Source organism: Mauremys mutica, chromosome 1 (assembly GCF_020497125.1).
Source record: "Mauremys mutica isolate MM-2020 ecotype Southern chromosome 1, ASM2049712v1, whole genome shotgun sequence".
Classification (NCBI taxonomy): domain Eukaryota; kingdom Metazoa; phylum Chordata; order Testudines; family Geoemydidae; genus Mauremys; species Mauremys mutica.
The window spans coordinates 90,780,020-90,788,047 of record NC_059072.1 but is presented as its reverse complement, the minus strand read 5'-3'; the positions used below and the strand labels follow the sequence as shown (position 1 = coordinate 90,788,047).

At 48.2% G+C, this 8,028-nt stretch overlaps 1 non-coding gene across 1 annotated transcript; it reads left to right on the top strand.

The window, feature by feature from the left end:
- Positions 1-161: 161 nt before the first annotated feature.
- Positions 162-311, top strand: LOC123362321. Its single transcript, XR_006576421.1, has one exon. It is a non-coding gene; the product is annotated as a U12 minor spliceosomal RNA (small nuclear RNA).
- Positions 312-8,028: the final 7,717 nt, after the last annotated feature.

Below are 8,028 nucleotides of genomic sequence, written 5' to 3'. Positions count from 1 at the left end.
AACAAAGCTCACGCTGAAAAGAGACACGGGTGGAAGCGTCAGGAGGGTCTGAAACCGCGGCCTGGCTTGACCTGAATCCGGGGTGGAACTGCAGCCTTGCTCACCCCGACTTGTATAGCATCCGTCTCGGCTCCCCCCTCTAGCTGCTCCACTCTCTTGTCATGCCTTAAACTTATGAGTAAGGAAAATAACGATCCGGGGTGACGCCCGGGTCCTCACTGCTAATGTGAGAAGAATTTTTGCGCGGGCACAGGTCGCCCCTAGGGTGACTCGCCTACTTAGCGAGATGCCTGGGTGCTGTGATCTGCCCGATCCCACCCACCTGCTGATGTGGCAAAGACAAAGAAGTTGTGCTTGTTCCCTGCCCGAGCTGCTGTGCACAGGTCTTGTGTGCTTGGCGTGGTTCAGTGCAGCGGCGACAGAGCGTAGTGCCGGGCACAGCCCTTTAAAAGCTTTATTTTTCCTGCGATCCGGGCGCTTTCCAGCTATGGGGCCAACGAAACGAGCTCATTATCTTGGCTCCCTCGTATCCAGGCACGGATCTCCGCGGGGGCTGAACTGGCAACATTTTGCAGCGCTAAAAAAAAAAACATGAACAGACCTTCTGTTCCGTTTTATACGTGAACGCGTGTGGTGTGAGTCTCATGAAACAGATCAATGAGCAAAACGGGAAGATCTTTGCCTGCTAGTTAAAAGTGTGTCAGTTCCATTTGCCTTCTCCCCGGACTGAACTTCAGATCAAGAGGAATTAGGGGGTAACATGTAACATTAAATCTATGTCCTAGTCTATCAAATACCATAAACAATATGCTAACAAAATACTAAGCTCAGCCCTAGCATTTTCAGTCTATTCATCAATAACCTACAGACCCTATTAGTGCAAACTCAGAGCACCCACTAAAAGAAAGAAAGAGAAAATTAGCTCTGTGTGACAAGGGTGCTGGAAAAATTTGTATGTGGGGTGGGGGGCTGAGAGCAATTGAACCAAATTGTAAACCCACTATATAATGGAAACCAAGCCAGGGGTTGTGGCAGCACCTCCAGCACCCTTAGTTCCAGCACCTATGCTGTGTTGATATTTTGGTCATACAATGTGTCTAGGCAAGCCAGGCTACAATAAGTTACAGCACCTAGAAAGATACTGCAAAACATTAATGGATGCAATATAAACGTTTAAATATTTTCGAGGAAGTTGTAGGGGAGAGGAACCACTCACAATCAGACAAAAAAGGAGATAACTGTGCAAAGCATACATGTAAATCCAAAGTCTGCAAGCTTTTACTGTAAATCTAGGAGACACTGCATTTCCAATGACACATGATCTTTCACTCCTAAGAGTCTTGGAAAAACTTGTGTCCAGCTATTTTCTTAGAATATGCAGATTCAGGGGCTGGTGAGGTGACCTGTGCAGAGATAGCTATTTGCTTCACCAGTGGGCTCTGCTGGAGCCTGGTCAGAAAGCCCTTACAGGAGAGTTATGAGTGGAGCCTGACCTTGCTGAGTAGGTTTCCTTCCCCAATGTTTATTAGAAGCTTCAGGGGTCTCTAAAGCCCCCGGGTCAGCTTCTGCTCCTGCCCTGTTACATTTCAGCGGGATCAGTCCCACAGTCCCCAGAAATCATGTAGACGAGACTGTCCCCTCCACAACTCCTCCCATTTCTGAAGTGTCATTCCCCTACACTCCCTGGGAGAGAGTGATGACAGGCACAGCACCAAAGGAACCTCTTCCCTAGAACACATTCCTTGGTGACTTGCTGCTTTCTGCTAACTCTTTCCAGAGCAGGATCACTCTCTTACAGGAGCATTTTTCCTCCCATCGTGCCTTTCCAAGACTGGCCCTTTAAATATGCAGAGCCAACCCATGCTCCCACAATGAAGAAAGAAGGATACACTGGTTAAAAAGCCAACCTGCCTTATAGGGGAAGTGAAAGCAGCTATTAAAATAAACAAATAAATAAATACATAGAGGGATGCTAATAGCAATTAATATAATTTAAAAGCTAGGAATTGTAGAAAATTGGTAATGGAAACAAAAGGACACATGGAGACAATAAGATTTTTAGTATATTAGGACCAAAGTTAATCTTAACAATAGTATTGGTCAGTTACTAGCTGGAAATGATAGAATTGCCAACAATAATGTATAAAAGGCAAAAATGTTCAATAAATATTTTGGTTCTGTATTCGGGAAGAAGCCAGCTGATGTATTACTTAACTTACAAACTCTTTGGGGGCAGGAACCGCCTTTTTTTTATTCTGTGTTTGTGTAGCACCTCACACATGGGGTCCTGGTCCATCTCTGTTAGGTGCTATGGTAATACAAGTAATAAATAATAATATTATTCCTATACAGTGCAGAAATACTTTTCATTCCAACAGTAGCTCAAGAGGATATTAAACAGCAGCTACTAAAGATAGATATTTTTAAATCAGCCAGTCCAGCTAATTTGCATCCAAGAATTTTAAAAGAACTGGCCAATGAGCTCTCTGGACCATTAATGTTGATTTTCAATAAGTCTTGGCACAATGAGGACTCGCCAAAGGACAGAAAGAAAGCTAATGTGCCAATATTTTAAAAAGGTAAATGGGATGGCCCAGATAATTATAGGCTGTCAATCTGACATCACTCCTGGAGAAAATAGTGGAATGGCTGATACAGGACTTCATAAAGAACTAAAAGAGGTTAATATAATTGATGCCAAGCAGCATGGGTCTATGAAAACTAGATCTTGTCAAACTAACTTGAGATCTTTTTTTGATAAGACCACACAGACGGGGGGGCAAGAGGGGCAATTTGCCCCAGGACCCGGGTCCCGCCGTGGCCCCCACAAGAGTTTTTCGGGGGCCCTGGAGCGGGGTCCTTCACTCGCTCTGGGGGGCCCGGAAAACTCTTGCGGGGCCTGGGCCCCCGGAGCGTCTTCCGCTCTTCGCCGGCGGGGGGTCCTTCCGCTCCAGGGCGGAAGGGCACCCGCCGGCGAATTACCGCCGAAGTGGGACCCGCCGCCGAAATGCAGCCAGGTCTTCGGCGGTAATTCGGCGGCGAGGGGTCCTTCCATTCCGGGACCTGCCGCCAAAGTGCCCCGAAGACCCGCGGCGGGGGCCCCCACCACTGAATTACCACCAAAGACCCTGCTGCACTTCGGCGGCGGGTCCCGCTTCGGCGGCAGGGGGCCCCTGCCGCAGGTTTTCAGGGCACTTCGGCGGCGGGTCCCGGAACGGAAGGGGCCCCCCACCGCCAAATTACCACCGAAGCGAGGGCCCCCCGCCGCCGAAGACCCCAGGCCCCCGGAATCCTCTGGGCGGCCCTGAGACCACAAGTTTGGCTGATAAAGAAAAGAGTGTTGCTGTAATATAATTAGACTTCTGTAAGGCATTTGACTTGGTACTGGATGACATTTTGATTACGAAACTAGACAAACAAAATCAACATGGAAGATATTAAATCATTAAACACTAGCTAACTGATGGGTATTAAAATGTAATTGTAAAGGGGGAATCATCATCAAACAGGTTTGTTTCTGGTGGGATGTTGCAGGGATTGGTTCCTGGCCCTATGTTATTTGACATTTTTATTAATGACCTGGAAGAAAACATAAAATCATTACTCATAAAGTTTGCAGATGACACAAAGATTGAGGGAGTGGTAAATAATGAAGAGGACAGATCATTAAACAGGGAGCAATCAGGCTCACTTAGGTTAGGTCTACACAACATGCTTACTTCATTATAACTACGTTGCTCAGGGGTGTGAAAAGTACAAATCCCTGAGTGACGTAGTTATACCGACCTTAACCCTCTGTGTAGCCAGCGCTATGTTGGGGCTGGGAGGAGAGCTTCTGCCACCATGGCTACCACCTCTCGCTGAGGTGGAGTTATTAAGCCAATGGGAAAAGTCTGTCCCATCTGCTTAGAGCAGTGGTCACCAACCAGTTGATCATGATCTCCAGCGGTGTAGTGGGGCTGCCTCTGCCGCCAAGGCAGGGTCCCTGCCTGCCCTGGCCCCACGCCTCTCCCAGAAGCCACCAGCACGCCCCCATGGGCCAGCGGGAGAGGGAGCAGGGGTCTCTGGATGCTGCTCCTGCCTGCAAGCACTGCCTCTGCTGTGCCTGCAGAGAGGGACAGCGTGTGGCCACGTGTCCCCCACAGGGCTGCGGGGGTGCGTTGACCCCTTCCGGGAGTGGTGTGGGGTTGGGGCAGGCCGGGAGCCTGCCTTAGCTCCACTGCGTCCCTGCCCGGGAGCCACCCAAGGTAAGTGTTGCCTTGCGGGAGCCCACAGCAACCAAACCCCCAGCCCTGAGCCCCCTCCTACAGCCAGCACCCCATATCCCCTCCTGCACCCCAACACTCTGCCCCAGCCCAGAGCCCCCTCCTGCACCCAAACTCCCTCCCAGTGCTTGTACCCCTCATCCCCTCCTGAACCCCAAACCTCTGCCCCAGGCTCAGCCCAGAGTCCCCTCTCACACTGCAACCCCCCGGCCCCAGCCCAGAGCCCGCACCCCCCTCCCGAACTCCAACCTCCTGCCAGTAGCGTAGCTGGTGGGGTTCAGTGGAAGCAGCTGCTTCCCCTCAGGCTGGCAGGCATGGAAGCGGCACCTGCCGGCCGGCGCTGCCAACCACACGGCCGGAGGAGCCGCGGGGCTGCAGGCCGGTGCGGAAGCTGCGCCTGCTGGCCCGTGCAGCTCAGCGCTGGGACAGGAGCCAGGGACAGGCAGCAGTGCAGGAGGGAAGGTGAGCGGGGGGGGGAATAGGTCTGGGGGCGTGGCCAGAGGAGGAGTCAAGGGGGCGTGGCCAGAGGAGGAGCCAAGGGGGGACGCCTTTTTTATGTTTTTTGCTCCCCCTACACTGAAAACCTGGCTACGCCACTGCCTCCTGCCCCAACCTGTTGTAAGTGTGTGAGGGTGGGGAAGAGCGAGCAACGGGGGAGTGGGGAATGGAGCAGCAAACATTAGCACTTGGATGATCACCTGATCTGTAGATGAAATTAGGTTGTTAGTCACCTGCAATTCATTGGCCTCCTGAAAATATAGGCTGTTCTGGCCTTGCCTTTTGTATGAAATTCCCTGGCTTTATCATGGAAATTATATAATAGACATACATACAGCGCTGTTACGCCATCTCTGTCTACATAGCAGTCCCAAGCAATCTTCATTGCACAGTTGACTGAATTTACAAAGAAAGACAATGCAGTTAACACCTCAATTCTCATTAACATCTGGAGACATTTGCCTAATTCTCCATGCAATGAAATTGATTTTAGCATGAACTAACCATACTGACATATTTCCTCCCTGTATAGCATGCAATAACTACCCAGAACGTTATTTCTTCCCTGTTTCCTGTGCTCAGGAGAGTGGTAAAAATCAATGAGATAGAGATGGCAAAATCAGGTCTTGTTAAGATGGACTGCTGGAGCCAAGATTTCCTGCAAGAAGTAGAGGTGAACTGTCAGGCTGGAAGGAGGTTACTAGTGGAGTTCCTCAGGGATCAGTTTTGGGACCAATTTTATTTAACCTTTTTATTACTGACCTTGGCACAAAAAGCGGGAATGTGCTAATAAAGTTTGCGGATGACACAAAGCTGGGTGGTATTGCTAACACAGAGAAGGTCCGGGATATCATACAGGAAGATCTGGATGACCTTGTAAACTGGAGTAATAGTAATAGAATGAAATTTAATAGTGAAAAGTGCAAGGTCATGAATTTAGGGATTAATAACAAGAATTTTAGTTATAAATTGGGGACGCATCAGTTGGAAGTAACAGAGGAGGAGAAGGACCCCGGAGTATTGGTTGATCACAGGATGACTATGAGCCGCCAATGTGATATGGCCATTAAAAAAGCTAATGCGGTTTTAGGATGCATCAGGCAAGGTATTTCCAGCAAAGATAAGGAGGTGTTAGTACTGTTATATAAGGCACTGGTGAGACCTCATCTGGAATACTGTGTGCAGTTCTGGTCTCCCATGTTTAAGAAGGATGAATTCAAACTGGAACAGGTTCAGAGACGGGCTACTAGGATGATCTGAGGAATGGAAAACCTGTCTTATGAAAGGAGACTGAAAGAGCTTGGCTTGTTTAGCCTAACCAAAAGAAGGTTGAGGGGGGATATGATTGCTCTTTATAAATATATCAGAGGGATTAATATTAGGGAGGGAGAGGAATTATTTAAGCTTAGTAACAATGTGGACACAAGAACAAATGGATATAAACTGGACACTAGGAAGTTTAGACTTGAAATTAGACGAAGGTTTCTAACCATTAGAGGAGTGAAGTTCTGGAACAGCCTTCCAAGGGGAGTAGTGGGGGCAAAAGACATATCTGGCTTTAAGACTAAGCTTGATAAATTTATGGAGGGGATGGTATGATGGAATAGCCTAATTTTGGCAATTGATCTTTGATTATCAGCAGGTAAGTATGCACAGTGGTCTGTGATGGGATGTTAGATGGGTTGGGATCTGAGTTACTACAGAGAATTCTTTCCTGGGTGCTGGCTGGTGAGTCTTGCCCACATGCTCAGGGTTTAACTGATCGCCATATTTGGGGTCGGGAAGGAATTTTCCTCCAGGGCAGATTGGCAAAGGCCCTGTAGGTTTTTCGCCTTCCTCTGCAGCATTGGGCATGGGTCACGGGTCACTTGCTGGAGGATTCTCTGCAGCTTGAGGTCTTCAAACCGCAATTTGGGGACTTCAGTAACTCAGACATAGGCTAGGGGTTTGTTATAGAAGTGGATGGGTGAGATTCTGTGGCCTGCATTGTGCAGGAGGTCAGACTAGATGATCATAATGGTCCCTTCTGACCTTAAAGTCTATGAGTCTATGAGAAGATGGGGAAAAAGTAATCTCTTTTTCTCTAGAAACTTTTGGCAAAGAATCAGCTGAATAAGGAGAGACAAGTTAAAAAAATAAATAATTGGAGATGTACCAATCTCCTAGAACTAGAAGGGACCTTGAAAGGTCATTGAGTCCAGCCCGCTGCCTTCACTAGCAGGACCAGTTTTTGCCCTGGATTCCTAAGTGGCCCCCTCAAGGATTGAACTCACAATCCTGGGTTTAGCAAGTTAATGCTCAAACCCCTGAGATATCCCTCCTCCCTAAGTAAGTCATTTAGGGCCAAACATTTAAAGGTATTAAAGTGCCTAAAGATGCAGATAGGTGCTTAGAGGGCACCTTGGAGGTGCTTTTGGAAATCCCACTATGGCTCAGATCCTCAAAGGCATTTAGGTGACTAACTCCAATTGAAAGCAATGTAGGTTCAGCACCTAAATATCTTTGAGGATCTGGCCTAGGTGCCGCTCTGGATCTTTAAGCACTTTTAAAAATCTGGTCCTTTGTCCCTCACCTCACACTGTAGCAGGTTTGGGTTCAATATCCCTGAACCAGCCATGTTAGGTACATAAAGAGTTTTGAATACTTCCACCCTCTGTCCTGTATAAGCAGCAAAGAATCCTGTGGTACCTTATAGACTAACAGACATTTTGGAGCATGAGCTTTCGACGAAGTGGGTATTCACCCACGAAAGCTCATGCTCCAAAACGTCTGTTAGTCTATAAGGTGCCACAGGATTCTTTGCTGCTTTTACAGATCCAGACTAACACGGCTACCCCTCTGATACTTGTCCTGTATAGTCCCACCACTGCTCCTTTGGCTGCTTATTTAAGTGCTTGCTCAATATTTGCTTCACCGGAATACCACATTTGTATTTCAGCTTCTCTGGCCTGAGGAAGGAATTTGAGAAACTGACATCTCCAAACTGAGCATGAAAGCAAGTATGAAAGAAGGGCAGGAAGAAAGGACAGACAAGAAAAGAGCAGGGGGCTCAAGGACCCTGGCCCCTTATTGCATCTCCACCCCTTGCTTTGTCTCTTTGCCCTTAAATAATCTTCTCTTCCCCCATCACCATGGCTAGTTAAAATGTGTTAGGGTCAGATTGCTTCCAGCCCTTACATGAGTATATGGTGTGTGTGGGAAGTGTGGGGGCGGGGTCAGAAGGATCCTATTTAAGGGTCTGGCACAACTAGCCCCTGCAAATGGG